The sequence below is a fragment of the Neolamprologus multifasciatus genome, chromosome 22 (genome assembly GCF_963576455.1).
Source record: "Neolamprologus multifasciatus chromosome 22, fNeoMul1.2, whole genome shotgun sequence".
NCBI classification, from domain to species: Eukaryota; Metazoa; Chordata; class Actinopteri; order Cichliformes; family Cichlidae; genus Neolamprologus; species Neolamprologus multifasciatus.
Genome location: NC_140459.1, coordinates 699,598 through 719,800, shown reverse-complemented (window position 1 = coordinate 719,800; position 20,203 = coordinate 699,598). Strand labels below are relative to the sequence as shown.

Sequence of the window (20,203 nt, the reverse complement as noted above, 5' to 3'; positions counted from 1 at the left end):
GTTAAAGACGAGTGTGTTTCTTCAGCTGTGACTCAGTGCTGCAGTCGTGGGTAAATATGAAACCTTCTACATTTTAGGCCTAGAGTTAGATCAGAGGTCCCAAAAGTTTTTTGCTGGCCCCCCTTTGTTTTACAAGAAAAATGTTCGCGCCCTCCCCCCCCTCCACGCGCGCGCACAAACACATCCTCCAACCACACACGCCCATATTTTGCTCCATTGCAGTTTATTTCACACCTCAAACATTTAGTAAACAATTAAGCAAATACAAGTAAACTGCAATAAATTACAGGTAATAAAATAAACTACTAACTCTGTTACGCTGCGTCCACACCTACATGAGTGATTTTGAACACGCAGCTGTTTCGTCCACGTAAACGGCGTTTTGAATCACCAAAAACTGAGATTTTTTAAAACTCCTTTTTTGCGTTTACGTGTGGACGAGGAATACAGAGTTCACAACGTCAAAGGTATGTGCCTTTATTCACGTCACGCTGTGGCCACGTTATTGTTTACATGAGATGAATTGCAGAATGATAGAGACGAAATACTGTTAATCTGACTGTCTGCAGGTTTTACACACAGTTACTGTCCCTCTGTTTACAAAGGCAGAGGCGTCACAGTGTGATTATTTTACGTGTAGGGGGGTGGGCCCCACACTTTGGGAAGGTCTGAGTTAGATGATGCTACATCAGCCCTTTGTCTTTTCTCCTTCTGGTCCTTTTCTCAGTTTGTAGTTTCCCTGTGTGGACACGATGAACCTCATTGCTCCTCCCACTCTGCCGTCATTTCAGTGTTTTTATTGGCTCCTCCCACTCTGCCGTAATTTCAATGTTTTTATTGGCTCCTCCCACTCTGCCGTCATTTAAATGTTTTTATTGGCTCCTCCCACTCTGCCGTCATTTAAATGTTTTTATTGGCTCCTCTCACTCTGCCGTCATTTAAATGTTTTTATTGGCTCCTCCCACTCTGCCGTCATTTCAATGTTTTATTGGCTCCTCCCACTCTGCTGTCATTTAAATGTTTTTATTGGCTCCTCCCACTCTGCCATCATTTAAATGTTTTTATTGGCTCCTCCCACTCTGCTGTCATTTAAATGTTTTTATTGGCTCCTCCCACTCATCGACCTCTGTTGTTTCTGTGTTTTTGGCTGAAGGAAGTTTTAAATAATCTTATTTGTTGTTTTCATCTCGACTGAATTTTCTTTTCAGTTTTTATTTGTTAGTTTTTTCTTGTGTGGAAATAAAGATGCTTTTGACATTTATAGACAAAGAAGGTGAGCTGAAAGTCTTGTATTTACAAATAGCTTCTTTCTCTAAAACAATATAACATGTCAGTCCTTACTTGTGTGAATGCGTTGTGTTCATGTCAAACCTGTGTCTGAGTTACCGGCTGCAGGTGAAAATGCTGAATTGGAGGCTTTCTGAGGAGTTTAATAAACCTGAAGCGAGGCAAACACACGACGTTAGACCAGTAGACTCGGGCCCAGTCTGGTTTCACTTTAACTTGTTCTGTAATTTAGGCCCTAAAGCTACTGGGTTATGCTCAGGAAAAGATCATGACTTATGTTCCCTTCAATTCAAATCTTATTCTGTTTATAAAGCACAAAATCACAGGCGCCTTGTAAGGTGAGAGCCCTGCAATGATACAAAGAAAATCAACAGTCAGATGAACCCTTATGATTAAGTGTCTGACAACATTGCAAAAGGAAGAAACCTCCAGCTAAAGCTAAAACAAATGCATGTCTGTGCATCACGAAGCTTTGGTGTCAAAGCTCAACCAAACCCGACTGATGGACTCAACATGTGACACGTTCCAGTTAAACTCCTCAGCTGCAGTTTGGTACATGCATCCTCCACCATGAGGCTCCTTAGACTAATATAACTGAGTATAACACAGTTGAATGAGACCACAGGTTTTAGGAAACACAGGCTCTGAAGCATTTGTCTCTGTCATAAAACCATCTTCACTTAATTACGATCTGTGAGGCTTTGCAGCAAAGCAGATGTGATAAAGAGGAAAACATGGGTTTGATATTAAATCTCCTCCAGATCTCCAGTGAAGCTCATATTAAATCTGAAACTGGAGTTTTTCCTGTTGGGAAAGAATTAACCTGCATTAATACGAATCTGCTGGAACCCAACGCTGTTTTTCTTTTCACTGCAGGCATCATCAGAACCTCGACCTCATCGAATCCATCGTCACCAAAGAGCCGCAGGCCTGAGCCTTCCTGGCGACTTCACCGCCGCGGGCTGGGACTCCGATCCCGCTGCTCTGAGGACACCAAGGACAGACGACGTCTCGGCTGATCTGGACGCACTTTTTCTGTCATTTCCTGTTTCCACACTGACGCCTCTGCAGCCTGGACACGGTGGATGTAAAAAGAAAACACGCCGCTCTTTTCTCAACACAATTCTTCGCGATGTCGCCTCGCAGGAGGTGACGTGTGGCTCCTCCTAACATGTAGCCAGGACGACCTGAAGAGCCCTCCCACAAACTTTCCTTCAAACCGGCCGATCGCTGCCGGATGAGCGAACGCTCACTCCCACAAAACACAAGCTGAGACGCTGAGCGAGGGTTCATAAAGTGCTACCGGCTCATTATCAGCCACGGCACTTCCTATTTTCATCTTTAATCTTTGTATTCTGAGTAATCATCTTTTTAATTAATGGTGACGGCGGCATGAAATCTTCCCCGCCGCCCTCCTTTTCTCCCGGTGCCACCTGAAACCAATTAGCAGATCTAGATGGGGATTAGACACGGGGGGAGCCGCCATTAGACACAACGACAGAAGAAGAGAGCCTGAGAACAAAGCCGGAGGCGGGGTTAGGGAGGCGCCCGCCGTCCATTCTGGGTGATCGATAGAAGGGAGGAGTAGATATGGATACGGCCGGATTGGGGAGGCAACCCTCAGCAGGTGTGAGTCAGCAGGTAGAGGCGACTGTCGGTGCCCAGAGTCGTGACTGACAGGAGCTGCCCGGGACTCGTTGTCATTCCCTGCACGGAGCGGCGGAGCATGAGGAGAGACTCCTGGCTCGTCTCCACAATCAGGGCCAATTAAGAGGATTTGATTATATGCCTTAATCTTGGCAGTCAGGTGGAAAAAGCAGACAGAAAGAGAAAGAGGAGGCAGAGCAGGTGCCACCGATACACACCATTATCTCCGTCCATCTCTAATTGAGTTTGTTGCTGCCCTCGCCGGGCGCTCGCCTCATCTCCTCTACAAAAGAAATCTGTCTCCAAGAGTTTTTCTCGAGAGAAAAAGAGAAGTAAAGGCGAGGCCTCTGTTTCCTTTTTCTTTACCTTCTGCAAACACTTTCACTCGGATCTCCCTTCAGAGACATTCCCCATCTCCCGGCCTCTCCAAGTCCCTTTTCATCCCACCTTCCAGACTCACAGTCCCAGTATGGACATGCCCAGTCTCCCTGCAGGTTTCACAATCTCCATATCAAGAGTGAGATAAAAGTATTATAGAGGCGAGGGCAGAAAGCAGCGAGAGGCTGAATCTGCAGAGGACGGAGCACAGACTTTATTTCCTCCCATCAAACGTCCCCAAAGCTTCAATTCCTCTTCTTAAACTCCCTCCTCTCCCCGGAGCTTTCCCAAGCTCTCCTCTGTGGATCGTACTCTCTGCAGTGACCGTCCGACCCGGACTTTTCCCAGATTTAACCGACCTCCGTCATCCGAAGCAATCCTTTGATATCGGCTCCTCGTGTCCTCATCTTCATTCGGTGAGTACTTCAGTTTCCCTGCCTCCTCTCCTTCTCTCCTTCCTTTGTCCCTCCCAGTTTTGTTCCAAGATGATGTGATGGATGAAAACAGGCAGTCACAGTATCACACAAAGATAGACTGAGGTTGGGTTTTTGTTGAGACTGTTGAAACAGCTTCTGGCTTGTTGCTTTGGATTGAACATGTTGGACTCCTTCATGTGACAAGAGGAACATGCTAACATGCTAACACTGCTAACATGCTAACACATACTTCACTGCACCAACAATGTTCAATATTCACATCATTCACGACTGCACCTGTCAGGCTGTGGTTAAATGCTAAGATGTTGTTGTGCTACATTTCGTTCAGACTCTTATTTTGAAGGGAACAGTTGATGATGATATTCCTGGTGGCTCATCAGTGGATATAAACTTCCTGGACATTTGTTCAGTGAAGATCTTGTTTCTTTGATCAATTCTGTTGGTGGAGGTGAGAGCGCTGTGTCGGCTGCTGTGCTGCGTGCAGAGCGTTTAGCTCAGGCGTGACGCTGTGGGAGGCGTGCAGGTTTGTGGCTTCCTGCCGTCGTCTGAACCGCTGCTGCACACGACTGCAACGCTGCACACATTTTTACTCTTGGTGCTTTGAATCGATCAGGTCGTCTGATATTTGCTGTGCTGCTTTAATTATAGGCAAAACGTTAGAGGGATAAAAGTTTAATAATGGCAAACATGATGTGAGTAGTAGCTACGCTTTTATTGAACAGAAAGGCACCAACAGATCCAGTATCAGATACAGCATGAAGGGTAGAGACAGGTAGGGGCTGGTTGCAAAGTGGCTTGCAGCATCGCTGTGACGTTTACTAACTGGTTATCAGCTGATTTGAGCTTAAGACCCAAACTCTTCCACGGCAGCATTTTTAATTTCTCTTTGATATTTGGGCTGATTGGGACCTGATGAATGTAAAAACAAAAAATTACCATTTTTTTACCTGATTTTTGTTTCTAAGGAAACTCAGAGCCACATATGAGGACATTCGTTTAAAATGTTAATAAGACAGTAGCAGCATAATGTCCTCGTCAGTGGATATCTGGCCCATGTAGAACAAAATTTAGTATTTTAGTCTAAATAACCCAAAATGTGACGTCCACATATGTGGACGCAGGTCTAGGAGGTTAAGAATAGTTGCCTGGACTTTACATCCAGTATCACTTATGTTTCCTAATATGAGCTGAGACGCACTCTTGTTTTTGGAAATCTGCGCTAACAGAAAGCTTCTCAGCCATGGTGGGCTCCTGCAGCTCAGCGTGTCCTCTTGCCGTGCACAGCTGATGTGAGCTATGCAGAGTTTGATGAAAAGTGCAGCGAGTAAAGGAAATGCAGCTCTTCTCATGAGAAGGTCTTTGCTCTCGTGTGTGCCGTCATCTCTAAACTACCAGCAGCTTTAAAGGTTATGGATGAAACAGAGCAGAGCTGGATTTACTCAGACACAGATTTTGGACGCCTCTCAGCATACATGTCACTGCATTGTTGAACACACACATGCTGGTCCTGTGATAACCATTATCTCTGCTCCTTGAAGACACAGAAATCCACCATTAAAGGACATTTCAGAGATGAAGGTCGTCTCGAGTCTGGCAGTAATCTGGTGACTGTCCAGCAGAGATGCTAATGGCCAATTCTGCATCACTGAATGTTAAAATGATCTTATCGTTTGTTAATCACAGCTGTGTGTTCCTGTTAGATGAGCCAGAACTTTCTATTTCCTCCCTTTGGCTCAGGACGCAGTGAAATTACAGGTGAAACCCGTTTGCTGGAAAATAGGCCATAATTATTACTGTGGAGCTTTGGCTACATATTTACCGCCACACCTCATCCAGACACAGATCCACTTCCTGTGGGGATTAGTTATATCATCCTGTGTGTCTTCCCTCCTCTCTGTCCATCTTTTCTAAATCTCTGTGCTGGATATAGCCTGCATCCTAAACGTGCCTCCCTCCTCCTCCTCTTCCTCTCCTCTGCATGTGTTGGACTGCGTCATCGTAGGCGTTCGGCGGTCAGGCTGCCTGCATTCACTCCTTCATCTTTTTACGTGCGGTAATAGTACACAAGACTCAGAAGTCACGGTGTAGGAAGAGCCGATCAATGAGTCTTTATTCAGCTGGTGTGTGTGTGTGTGTGTGTGTGTGTGTGTGTGTGTGTGTGTGTGTGATTTGAATGTTGATCTGAAACAATGGAGGAGAGGTGCATTCTGAGATGAGCTCCTGCACAACTTGATTGGCTGATTATGGAGGACTGCGCTTCCCGAACGCTCAGATTCTATTGGACGATTAACTCCGGGTGCTTTGGTTCAGAGGCGTGATGATAACCTGGAGTTTGATTAATGCAGTAAAGTCTTGATCTGTGGTTCGTCTGTGGGTCCGGCGTGCTGTTTAAATGTGGAGGCGGGCCCTGAGAAACGCGTGTGCTGGAGCACGTGTTGCCGGCCTGTTCATACCTCTCAGCGCTGATGGAGCCTTTCCAGATGTGCCAGCTGCCAGGTCCACAGAATAAACATATTTCTGAAATTGTTCCAGGTTTGCTGATCCTCTGCCTCTGGAAGCTTTCTGTCAATCATATGACCTCTATGAGCGAGCACTTTGGCGACAGTGGGAAGGAAAAACTCCCACTCAGGCAGAACCGGGCTCAGGGAGGGGCGGGGCCATCTGCTGCGACCGATAACAAGTATGATTGAGTGCAGAGAGGAAGTGAAGAAGAAAGACCCAGTGCATCATGGGAGTCATAGGAGCAGCAAGCGAGCTCATGACCTCATTAGCTGCAAAATGAGACCTGCTGCTGCCATCGAAGACATTTCAGGTTAAACAGCTGATGTGTTCTTTTTTGTGAATAAAATAAAACTGATTTTATTCACACGGAGTATTTCAGGTAAATCATGATCACCTTCTTAGTCCCACGTGAGTTAAATACCATCCAAGACCTCCCTCGTTCTTTTACACGCTGCATTTTCTTTGTTCCCACCTGAAGAAAAACACCAACAATAAAACAGATGTTTTTCCTTCAGCCGGCTGAACTCGTGACGGTGATCACGGGGTCGATGGTTACGTTACACTGTGGCCCAGAATAAAACTTCTTCTTCTTTTAGGATCACTGGTGTTACCATGGTCACAGTTTCCCTTCGGTGTTTATTTCCTGGGATATTTCATCTTCATTGTTCATCTTGTTGTGTCTCTGTGCTGTCAGGGTTGCACGTGTCGGTCTCATGTTATGTTTCCTGTTTTAGTTTGAAGGTCCTTCTTTGCTTCCCCTGGTTGGTCAGCAGCTTCTGTGTTGCCCAGATGTCTCTGTCCTGTGTTTCCTCACAGAGTCCTAGTCGACTTCCTTGTTTCTGCATTTGGGTCCTAACTCTGCTTCATGACAGAAAAACATGCAGCTTGTTTTTTAAATATATTTCAGCACTTTAAATGTGAATCACTTTCTAATATGATTATGAAGATGAGATTATAAATAGGTCTGAAGTGAAAACCACTTCCTGCTAATATCTCCTGCTGCGCGTGGACTCTGTAGAATGACGGCGTGCCGCGTGGATGTCGCTCTTCTTCCTCTTCTTCTTGCTTCGGCTCTCAGACTGAAGGACTGCAGCAGCAGTGCATGCAGGATCAAATGTTTTGTCTAAAGCAGCGGTCCCCAACCCCCGGGCCTCGGACCGGTACCGGTACCAGTCCGTGAGTCGTTTGGTAAAGGGGCGCGAGAGTTGAGGCTCAGTGAAATGTATAGTTTTCAGGGTTTTTATCGTTTTTATCGGTTTTCCTGGGTCTTTTCACGTGTGTTATGAATAAATCTTCTTTTCTTCAGTACCGGTACTAGTTTTATTTTGTTGTATTTATCTGCGACACCTTAAAGGCCGGTCCGTGAAAATATTGTCGGGCATAAACCGGTCCGTGGCGCAAAAAAGGTTGGAGACCGCTGCTCTAAAGTGCAGTCAGAACATCTGCATCCAATTTATTGGCATCATCAAGTTTTCTAGTTTTACTGTTGTATCTTTGTTTCTGTGCAAAGTAAGTACGTGAGGCAGACGAAGGCTGAGATGAACACACTGGCACTTAAACACAACATGATACCGATCACGTAAACACGCCACGCTTCCACAGTCTAAGGATTCATGTCTGCTGGCAAAGCCGAACCTGCACAGGACTTCAGCAGACAGTTATTATAAGTATTAATCATCACTCTGTGCAGCGCAGTTCACCTTAACTCACCTGGAGCCTCGTCCACATGAGGACTCATAAACTGCTGAAGCTCTGCAGGAATATATTCAAACCAAATCGGGTTGAAATGGGGACGTTTCCTTCGCCTATTAAACTCGCTATCATGGAGCGACTCCGCCTTTAAACTTGGTCACATCCATCCCCACTCTATTAGATGCCACAATCAGCCGCGGCTCCTAAAGAGCTTCTGTCTGGGAATGCTATTACCTGCAGTAAGTAATGGCGGAGGGAGATAACGATTATGGAGCCGCCATCATTTTTCCTCCTCTCCTTTCCCGCACATACCACAGGTGGAGTGAGCTCAGCTGATGGAAGCTTTAAGGGGGTCAAACCTCCTCCGTCACTGTCTGGGCTGCACGCAGTGGATAATTGAGGCAGCTGTATTGATATCCTGCTTCACCGCAGTGAAGGAAAATCACCTCTATTTACCGTTAGTGGCTCCGGGAGACGCACACCGTTAACGGCGAGCAGGAAACAGAAGAGCTTCAGGGAGAGTTCATTGTACAAATGAGCCTAAAAGCAAACAATGGAAACGCACATGAAACGTGTCTGAACGTTGGCTAAAGCTGCAACTCCAGCTGAACTCGCTGCTGTCCGCAGGTGGATCGCCTTTATTCTCCCGTGACGATGATGATGATCAAACTCTGCAGGCTGCCATCGAACATTCACTTCATTTATTTGTTCTTAATTTACCTGCATTGAGCTATTTGACCTGCAGACGCTCTCAGCATTTCAACTGAAACTGTTTGCATTGTTTGCTCTCACACAGCTGAGCACAGCTGACACGCGTGTTCTTACAGTTTGCTCATTTCAAATCGGACTCAACTGAAAAAATAAATCTTAAGTCATTCTGCACATATATATATTTCATTTTTCATGGACACTGGACGTCTTCAGAAACACCCGTCCTGTAACTGATCATTTAGATCCCAGAGGTGGATTAACCGTCACAGAGTGGGGTTGAGGTGGTGTCCTGTGAAATCCTGGCCTGTTTCTGAGTGTGCAGCTTTCCTGGATGTGTGATCAGAGAAAAGTTTTCATGTTTATAAGTAGGGCTGCCACGATTACGTCGACTATCAAAATCGTCGACGACTGATTTAACAGTCGACGCGTCGTTTGAAGCTTTGTAAGATCACAAAAGACGCAGGAATAAGTAGTAGGATTTAGGAGTGTAATAACGGACTGAAACAGAAGATGGCAGCACTGCATGTACAAGGATGCCAGCTGCCGTTAAACCCCGAAGAAGAAGAAGCTGTGTCCCAGAATTCATAGCGCAGCCCAGCGCAGTTTACAACAATGGCGGCAGCTAGTTAGTTTTAATATTACTCTTATTATTCTTTCTGGGTCACAAAATAAACGTTTAACATATTTTCAGGCGAGAATGTAGCTGTGTAAACCTCAAATATCTGCTCAGTTTATCAAGACACCACATATTTTCAAAAGCGCTCCGACGTTTTCGGAGACGTCTGTTACCCACTAGCTCGATAGCTAGCCGGGGGCTAGGCTAACTAGAGCCGTGAGAACACCGGACTCCCAGCTTCAAACCCACCGCCGTCTTTCGCTACTCAGGTAAACATGATATATAAGTCACTTAGATAACTTAAAAATGTTATTGTTTGGCTTTTTTCAGTATTTTATTTGTTCCTGAGTAAATCGGTTTGGCTGAGATTAAAGTTATAGTTTTTACACAGCTGAATAAACATCAAGCAGACAGCTGATTATCAGAAGTGTGAGATGCTGGAGAATTTACTCCGGTGTCCTGTTATATTTTAGATAGCAAGGAGTTTATTAAACTTCACCGAAACAATCTGCAAATTTCATTAAAATTTAATAAACTATCATCTTGTCTTTATTGTTAGTTAGCACATACCTTAAACACTTAAAGCTGTAAGCTAATGATAGTTATTTAAGAGCAGATGCTGCTGGTGCAATAAGCTGTAGTTTTACATCCAATGGATGATGATCTGATTAGTCGACTATCAGAATAATCGTTTGTGGCAGCCCTAATTATAAGACAAACTTTATAAGGGAATAATTGTGTCCTGGCTTTACGTCAGACCCTGATGATCATTCCTCCCGGGGTAATAAAGACACATTTATTACATGACAAACATTTTGTGCTTCACACCGAATGCTTGGTTATTGATTCAGTTATTAATGTCTCACTTTCAGCCAACGAGCTCTTCTGTTCTACAACATTTGAGAAACCAGAAGAATGAAGGTGGGGATGATGGAGGCTGACGTAGATGAGAGTAGCCAGCGGTGTAACTGCCGTGTGAAATATTGCGGTGGGCGGCGTGGGGCCTGTGGATCGCTGTAATGATGTTACAGAGACGTTTGATTTTGTGCTCCTGGGTCGATGTTTTAAAAAGGTCAGCTTCATAGCTCGTGCCAGGAAAGAGATCAGATGTGACGTGGATGTGGATTTATGCTCTGCTGTGAAAGTGTAATGTCTCAGTTATGACCAGGGTTGAATTATTCATGGATTCATATAAATGTGAAGGGGCTGTAATGTTTGTTGTCTCCTGTTGGAGGAGACGCTGACTGATCGCTTCAGTCGAGCTGCAGCAGTGAAGGAGGATCCCTCTGTCTGCCTTCAGCTTTCTTCTTTCATTATTATTATTAATATTTCTGCATTAGTGTAATTGTGCACTGCGGTCCTTCAGTTCCTTACAGAGAAAAGCACCTTTTAATGGGGCTACTGGTTTTCACCGAGGCTAACCGTGGCATTTACCTACGACAGCTTCACTTCTTCATTTTCACTGCAGCCTTTATTTAGTAAAGATGTTCTGTCGACTTTTATACGCAGCTTTCACATCAGCAGTCATTAAATCTGTAGCTTCAATGTCAAATCTATAATGTTTGCATACCAGTTTTTAAATTCAGTGCATTTTTCAGCTGCAGCTGTGCCCTCTGTGCAGAACAGCAGATCCCAGTTCTCACCCACACTGGTTCCCAGTAGCAGTCCTTGCTGCTTTTAAGCAGTACCCACTGCAGTACCTGCTGGTCTCAGCAGTTTTATGTTGAAGTCATAACCTCGAGTCACAAGAACCAGGTTTCCATTATTAAAGCCGTATGTATGAGCAGTTACTACGTTAGTGCCATCAGCTTAATCCAAACTGTAGTAAAAACTGTTTCCTGGTTTGTTGTTGGTGTGTTTTTGCTGGTTGTCCCTAGAGGTGGGAATCACCATACATCCCACGATACGATATTATCACAATACTTAACGCACGATACGATATTATTGCAGTTTTAAAAAAATATTTTGCGATATTCAGATTCTGTACATAAAGGTAAACTTTATCAATCATCATTTTCTCTAATATCAAAGTCTCACACTCAGTCTTTCTCTCATTTCAGTTTGATTGTTGACAAACTGAACGGTTTGTATTACAGTCTAGTCCAACTTAACTGAATCAACCATCTGGTACAATTATAGCTATTCTGAACTATGCAGTTTATGAAAACTATGCAGCCCCTTCAGCAACTGAAGAATTTGAAAGTAAATTAAAACAAAATATAATTTTACATTAAATAAAAAAGTTTAAACTTAATTAAAATAAAACATGTCTTAAATTAAAATAAGTAAACTGTCATGTTTATTAAACACATTTGGACAGTGAAGGAATGTCAGGATTCTTGCTCAGAAAAAGGATCAACATGAAGTCAGAGCACAAAAACCTTTTTGTAACAAAATATCCATTTCTGCTGTCCCTGTATCGATACATTATTAGAAACAAAATATCACCATGCTACACAGTATCCATTTTTCCCCACCCCTAGTTGTCCCAGAGTAGTCATGTGACAGTGACCAGCAGCTGGTCTCCAGCAGTAATCCTCCCAAACCAACACAGTGACTGGTTACCATCAGTGCAAGCACACAGTGGTGGTCCCAGTGGTCCCAGTGGTCCCAGTACCATGCAGGCAGCATGAATCACTGGACCTGTTTGCCACGACAGACGCCTGGTGGTAACGATGTCATGAGTCATCACTGAGCTTCTAACAGCAACATTATTATTGGACGGTCTTTACCTTATTTGTTTGTCACCTTAAAGGCCGCTCTGTGAAAACCGTGGCACAAAAAGGGTTAGGCTGCTCTAACTGATGATGACGCTCAGGTGCAGTCAGGCAGGTATACCAGGATCGGTCTGAGTAATTATAACAGTATGAGCTGGTTACGTGAGCCTGAGATGATTTCAGTTTTTAATAAATGTGTGTGAAAGAGGAACACTCCCACGTCCACGTCTCCAGCGCACACACAGCCGGCGGCTGGTTGGAGGACGTTAGTTGGTTTCACTGTAAATGTCGTTACTTCAGATTCTTAATCGTTTCCTGTTGGTGGAGACATTGATCATGTGATCGGTGTCTGCAGGTGTCTGGGCATTATCTGCAGACTGCGTGTGTGTGTGTGTGTGTGCGTCCTGCCTGGTCATACAACTAAATATGGACGCTGTGACCTTTCCATGAAACGCACTAATTCCTCCCAGAGGCTCTGATCTCTCATCGATCCTCTTAGCTTCTCTTCAGCAGGAAATGAAGATGAAAGGCTTCAGAATATGAAGTGCAACAAAAAGCAGCTCCAGCTCGATACATGGAGCACTTCCTGCCCCGCTCGACCCCGAATATGAACCTCTGCAAACCTTTAATGAGCTCGCTCTGAAACGCTGAAGACTGGGAGCATCAGATCTGTTTGTGTGTTTCCACTTTGACTGGCAAACACGTGATGCTGAGATACGAACGACTTTGTGTGATAAGATTTGGAAATTCACTGGTCCACGCGCTGGTCCACGCGCTGGTCCACGCGCTGGTCCACGCACTGGTCACACACACTGTGGTTATCGGACATCAGTTGGTGGTACTGTGATAGTTTGTGGTGCTTCTACTTAAACATCATTGGTGTTTATGTGTTTCCAAGAAGACGGCAGCGACACTCAGTTATGCACATCTCACAAGCAGACGTGTGTGCTCCTTCCTGCCCAGGTGTTTCGTTCCTCTATCAGGTGTCTCCACAGCTTTGTTCTGAGGACGCTGATGCTCACCCCTCCATCAGTGCTGCTTTGCGCCGTAGCTTTCACGACGCCACCATATTCGTACCGTTTCCTGCTTCCAGTACAGACACTTAGAGAGAGGCAGCAAAATAATGTGAAGTCTATCTAACGGTGATGGGAGGATAATTAATGGGTCTTCATGTGGGGGGGCTGCGGGACGGTGCTTTAAAAGCTTAAGCAGACAAGAAAGTCTTAGAGTTCCTCCAACTTTTCAGATAATTGTTTCACAGCAATCGATGCTAACGAGCAGTGAGGGATGAGCTGTGATTATTCAGACGCCGCAGAGGCTCCGCAGATGTGCGTGCTGCGGGCCCCGGGTACGTTCTCGTTACCAATGGCAATGATTTGAAGAAATCAATTAGCGAGTCCTGCTGATGCTTCGAATCTGTGGCCTGCAGTCCCCCCAAAACTAGGAAAGTCACATGGTACGGGTCAGCTATCGCCAGCTTCACCTCGTGGAGAGGAACAGCAGATTGTGAATTAGGCTCTCGGGGGATTGTGGGTAAGTTTGACGGGAAAGTGTGTTAACGAACGGGACGAGAGCTTTTCGAGCAGCTGTGGATTCGCAGAATTTACAAAGTGGTGTTTGAAAGGCTCTGAAATGGTTTGCGGCCCTGTGACCCCTCGGTGCTGCGTCTCTGACCCAAAGGTCAAATCGTCCCCACAAACAGAAACCTCACATGTGTGATGTGTGTTTGAAGATCAGCTTGTTGGGTTTGTAAGCGTTTGCAGAGCGAGCTGTTATTTTCAGAGCGAGCTGCTTTGTGAACACTTCCCCGCTGACCTTAAAGCCCTGCAAAAAGCAAACGTCTGTATTCAGCCGACCTGCATTTCACAGGCATCACTGCTGCGACTGCAGGCAACACGTCGGCCGAGGAGACCAGGAACCTTTCATCTTATTTTACCTGAGCTTGTTTTCTCACCAGACACAGCCTGAACCGTGTGCACGGTATTAAAAACACCATCTTCACTCAACACCTCCTCTCCATCGTCTACTTCCCAAAAATAAAATCCAACCAAAGGCTTTGGAGGAAGTGCTGCACACAGTGTAGAGGCACAAGTATGAGACGATACGACGTCTGCTGAGCTCAAGTCATCAAAGAAATCCCTGCAGAGGAGAAGCAGACGTGCAGGACTGACGACGTGTGAATCAGGTACGCTTGTTTTCACACCTGGATCAATGATGATTGGCTGATGACCCAAACTGAGCTGTGAGGTGCTGGGTCAAGCTTGACATCCCAGAATACTTCCACAGCTCCGGAGCAAGACGGGAAGGTTGGTAGTTTGAGTAGTTTCACTGCTTTATGAGCCTTTGTAGGAGAGCAATGATTTGAATGCATGAAAACACACAGACACACACACACAGACACACACACACACAGACACACACACACACCGAGCTGTTTAGTCAACATTGCTCAGTGGAGCATCGCAGCACTGCTGGCTGCTTTGCTGCAACACATGGAGGAACCAGCTCTGCAACACACACACACACACACACACACACACACACACACACACACACACACACACACACACTCATCTCCTGGCTGTGCTGCAGGCGGAGGATGGATGTTTGGGGTCAGAGATGTTGGAGTTTGTCGTGTTCTGGCTTGTGTGTGACCATATGTGTGTGTCCGTGTGTGTGTGTGCGTGCGTGCGCGCGCGTGTGTGTTTGTGTGTGTGTGTGTGTGCGTGTGTGTGTGTCTCCTGTCAGATTGAATCTGTGTTTCAGGTTTCCAGAGGAGCAGCTCACCTGTAGCTTCTGTCTTCACCCTCACACGCTCTCACACGAGTCGTGATCAGAGCAGCGTCAGGAAACAAACTCCTGCTTAATACATCTGCAGGTCAGCGCACACACACACACACACACACACACACACACAGACACACTGCCTCTGATAAATGAAGTGTGAGTCTGCTGTCTGAAGCCAATCGAGAGGGTCGACGGTCCTGGACGGGAAATATTGTCTGTTTCTGTGTTTACAGAATTCAGAGCTGGTGTGTGTGTGTGTCTGTGTGTGTCTGTGTGTGTGTGTGTGTGTGTGTGTCTGTGTGAGTGTGTGTGTGTCAAACAGCAGCTGTGTTACTGTGAAAAAGGAGACGTGGTTTGTGCAGAGAGTGAGACCCTGGCCCGACAAACACAGGTGGTCATCACCTCCACGTCATCTACAGCAGCGGTCTCCAACCTTTTTTGCGCCACGGACCGGTTTATGCCCGACAATATTTTCATGGACCGGCCTTTAAGGTGTCGCGGATAAATACAACAAAATAAAACTAGTACTGGTACTGAAAAAAAGAAGATTTATTCATAACACACGTGAAAAGATCCAGGAAAACCGAGTAAACGATAAAAACAATAACAAAATAATGCTGAAAACCGATAAAAACCCTGAAAACTATACATTTCACACCTGAGCCTCAACTCTCGCGGCCCGGTACCAAACGACTCACGGACCGGTACCGGTCCGAGGCCCGGGGGTTGGGGACCGCTGCTCTACAGTAACTTAAAGTTTGGAAACAGCAGAGCAGCAGAAAAGCTCTAAAACCAAACGCAGGGTGACGGTAGCTCGCTGGGGTCACTTTGGCACTTTGTCTCTGGGGTCAGCGCTCCAGCACAGAAGGTCAAAGAGTCAGAAAGACACGTGGGACGCTGTGCAGAGAGCCTGTAAGACTAACAGCATCACACTGATGTAGCCTCCATCACCGTCAGAATATGGTCTCTGTGGTTTTCTTCCTAAATAAATGACTGAGAGCAGTTATTAAAACTGCTGCTGGTCCTGCACATCTTCAGCTATTTAGCTTACTGACGACTACTTTACTCCCAGAGGAGAAAGTGGTGCCTCTGCTGGTTTTCAGTGACACTTTAAACTGTTTACTGGATAAACTGGTTGAAATTCCATTTCATGTGGAATGAAAAAGGTTTAAAAAATCTAAGATTTAATTTAACCTCAGAATATTTCATTAATATTCTAAAAAGCAAGAGTCGAGTTAATGAATCGCTGACTGGTTTCTGCACATTACCGACTTTTATTGCATTTTCTTCCCATTGAAGGCGTGAACGCCTGTTGTTCCTGCTCCCAGGAGGAGGCCGAGGGGAAAACGGCATGTTAACAGAGAGGGAGAGACAACATCCACCTCTCTGAGCACAGGAGTGCTGCTCCTCACTGGGAGGCATCATTATGGATCTCCATCTCTGCGCCGAAAAAGCTTGTTTACCTGCTTTGCTCTGTGTCACGTTTCAAGCTGAGCTAAGTGTTGCACCGCGTCAGGACGCCGTTAAGTGCACGTAAAGGCCAACAGCTGAAAGACATCACGATGTGAAACTGAGCGTTCGCTGGCTTTCCGTTGAGCTGCATCAACAGTCGCTGGCCGACACGGCGTTCGATACTCAAGCGCGGTGAGAGAAAGTCGTGCAGGTTTGTTTACTCTGTGTTTGCGGCGCTGAAATCAGCTCTTTGATGTCGAGCTGATCAACATGAATCATAAATGAGATCATTTAGTTGGTGTCAGAGGCTGTTAAAGCTTCACTCAGCTGAACCTGCTAAAAAGTCTGATTGTGTCAAAGCCAAAGGAGTCATTGAGGTTATTAATGCAGGACTGGTGGTCTGAACACAACAGTGTGTAATTAGCCCAATCAGGCACATTGTTGCTAGGCTGCGGTGTGTATTTGCTGTGCGCTGGCGCTGCTGTTAACGACTGCCGCTGCTGTTAACGACTGCCGCTGCTGTTAGCCCCTCAGCTACTGGTAAATCCCAAATCAGGCGATCTGAGTCACAGCTCTGTTCAAAGCTAATAGAGTGAATTCAGGGACAGGTTGTTGTTGTTTGTGTTCGGTCCCCTCGGCGATATCGACACGAAATAAGCAGGCGGTGCGCGGCGGTCTGGGTACAGCTGCAGACACAAGAAGCCAGAGCGTCAATTAAAGGTGAAGCCTCCTCGTGTCTGTTTCCACAGAAACCAAGGAAATGTTCAAATCAGTGTTGACAAGCAACAGAGTTGTGATTTTTCCATCCAGGTGATGGAGAAAGTTTCAAGATCAGTGGAGATTTAAGCCAATCAGAGGAAAGTTGGGCGGTCTTAAAGAAGCAGAAGCTAAAAGGAGCAGGTTCGAGCCAGTTTCCTTGCTCTGCCTGCAGGAGTTGGTTGCTCACATGAAGCCCTCAGGTTCTCCTTATGATGCTCTCCCTCCTCGAAGAGGTTTTTCTCACTATAGCATCAGCTGTACAATCCATTGTAAATAGTAATCTGTCCTCTGGTGTGGTACCTGTCAATCTCAAACATGCAGTGATTCAGCCTCTACTCAAGAAACCTGCTCTTGATCCTGATATTATTGCGAATTACAGACCTATTTCCAAACTGCCTTTTATCTCAAAGATTCTTGAAAAGGTAGTTTACAAGCAATTAATGTCCTTCCTAGAAGAACACGGTATTTTAGAAGCTTTCCAATCTGGTTTTAAAGCTTTACATAGTACCGAATCTACCCTTTTAAGAGTTTTTAATGATGTGTTTTTAGCAAATGACTCAGGTGACTGTGTTATTATCGTGCTGTTAGATTTAACTGCTGCTTTTGATACAGTGGATCATAATATTTTAATTTCCCATTTAGAGCAGTTGGTGGGTATTAGGAGTGCCGCACTGCAGTGGTTCAGATCCTATTTGGCAGAGCGAACTTTCTCTGTGAAACTCGGGGAGTTTGTATCCTCTGCTGCTTCTCTTCAATGTGGGGTCCCACAGGGTTCAGTTTTAGGCCCACTTCTTTTCTCTCTATATCTCCTACCCCTTGGGTCTATTTTCAGGAAACATGGGATTTCTTTCCACTGCTATGCCGATGACTCCCAGATTTATTTCCCACTTAAAAAGATAAATGGCTTCTCAGTAGACCCTCTGCGTAGATGCCTTGATGAAATAAGGGCCTGGATGGCTTTGAACTTTTTACATTTTAATGAGCAGAAAACAGAAGTGATGGTTTTTGGCTTCTGAGGCCACTATTATAGATCTTGGTTCGCTGGCACAGTATGTTAAACCAGTCATCACTAATCTGGGAGTTAAAATAGAGGCAAATCTTAAACTTGAAAGCCAGGTCAGAGCTGTTGTAAGATCTAGTTTTTTTCATTTGAGGGAATTAGCCAAAATAAAGCCGGTCTTATCGAAACAGCTCTTTGAGACAGTAATCCATGCCTTTGTTACTTCTAGGCTGGATTATTGTAACGCACTTTATTTTGGGGTTAGTGATGCGTCCATTAGGCGCCTGCAGGTTGTGCAAAATGCTGCAGCACGTCTTTTAACTGGAACAAAAAAGTCTGAGCACATTACCCCAATTTTAATTTCACTCCACTGGCTACCTGTACATTTTAGGATTGTTTTTAAAATTCTCTTATTTGCTTTTAAATCTCACCTGCCCGTTCCCTTAGGTCCGCCAATCAGCAGCTCCTTAAGGTACCGAAAACTAAGTATAAATATAAAGGTGATCGTGCTTTTGCTGTAGTTGCTCCCAAGTTGTGGAATGATCTACCCTTGCATGTTAGGCAGGCCTCTTCTCTTTCTGAATTTAAAAGTCTTCTTAAGACATATTTATTCGCTGAAGCCTTTGGCATTGATTAGAGGGGTTGACTCAATTTGTTTTAACATGTTTCAATTTATTTTAGTTTTTTAGTTATTTATTTTATCTTATCTTATCTCATTTTAATTTTTATTTACTTATGCTATTAGCATGTACAGCACTTTGTGAACTCTGGTTTTATGTTAAAGTGCTTTATAAATAAAGGTGGTATGGTATGGTATGGTAAAACGTGGTGTCATAGTTTCTGAACCAAGGCCTGGAACAGATTAGTTTGGACGGTGGATCATACAAAGCTCGTCTATGAAGTGCAAGAAGAAGCAAATGGAGGTGGAAATAAGCAGAGAGCTGCGAAGGATGGATGGACAGAAATGGGCAAAACAGTTTAAGATTTCTCCATCAACTAGGCATCAGCCTCAAACTCAGACCTGACACAGGGACGGAGTTCACCAACTGCAGCCAGATTCTCAATCGCATCGAAGAGAGCGCCCACAAGCCTGACTGGGAGTCTGCGCACTGCAGCCGGCGCCTGTCCTTCCACTCCGCCGAGCCACGGCCGTTCTAACTCAGCTCCTGACTTTCAGGATTTTGGATGCAGAACCACGAGTCATGTCTCAGCAGGTCTCTGGCAGTGTTATTGTACAGTGAATACATTTGATACGTTTGACTTCTCACTGCTGTTTCTGTCACAGACCGACAGCTTCATTTGTTTTGGGACACATTCAATGGAAGGCGATGTGAAAACAGCGTGAAGGGTTTCTTTTTAAATTCTATTAAAATCATCAGGAGCTTATTCAGGACGCAGACACAGTCAGTCTGTTGTCATGTTTTTACCCTGCTGTGACCATATGACACGAACTCCTATTACGTCACTAATACAGGCTTTGACTCTGGGTCTGTACAGCTGGGGGGCAGTGTGTGGGGACAGTACCTTGCTCAGGGGCACCTCAGGGTAGCCGTTCAGTGGGTTTGAACCCCCGACCCTTCTGGTCATGGGGCCAGTTAAGTTTAAGGTTAGAAAGAAAGTTAATTTGTTACAGATGTTTATTTAATTGCTGCTTTATTGTGAAAATATAATTACGATTATTATTTGAGAAGTTTGTGCACGCTGCTGCCACCTGCTGGCGCAGATGAAGATCAGTAACATTCCTAAAGAGTAGTTTAACATTGTGCTTGTTAGGATTTCAGTCCCTGTTATTCAGTCGTTTGCTCGGTTTGTTGGTCTGTATCGGCCTCCAGGACATAAATATTTATCGTCTTAGGCTGAAGATCTTGTTGAAACTTTGTTGCTTTAAGCTTTGTGACCAACATCCTGAGCTCGGGCTTTGTAGAAAAGGTGTGACATCAATGTTTGTATGTATCTGAGTCTTCGTGGGTAACAAGCACACGTCAGCCTCCCCCAGGTAAACTGCAGGTTAGCAGGATTATCTGCCACGTGTTGCTGCAGCACTTATCGCCATTACGTTGGTGCCATGTTGTGGCGATGACACACGGGGACCTTTATCGTATCACAGAAGGGTCTGTCTGCTGATCTCAGTGGCGAGGCTAACGTCGGCTAATCAGCTAGGCTAAAAGTTCAGCCCAGGCTACAGTGTGGGCCACGACACATGGCTGCTGTAATGGCC

General features: G+C 45.2%; 1 protein-coding gene and 1 long non-coding RNA gene across 3 annotated transcripts in view; both read left to right on the top strand.

Moving 5' to 3' along the window:
• Window positions 1-20,203, top strand: part of LOC146492466 (uncharacterized) — a 364,885-nt gene that overhangs the window by 34,180 nt on the left and 310,502 nt on the right. The gene's annotated exons all lie outside the window — the stretch shown is intronic.
• Window positions 1-20,203, top strand: part of LOC146492472 (glutamate receptor ionotropic, kainate 5-like) — a 193,198-nt gene that overhangs the window by 17,233 nt on the left and 155,762 nt on the right. For both annotated transcript variants that reach the window (XM_085148519.1, XM_085148518.1), the window contains exon 2: window positions 2,164-3,728. The gene's annotated coding sequence lies outside the window, so the exon portion shown is untranslated. The remainder of the gene's footprint in view (window positions 1-2,163; window positions 3,729-20,203) is intronic.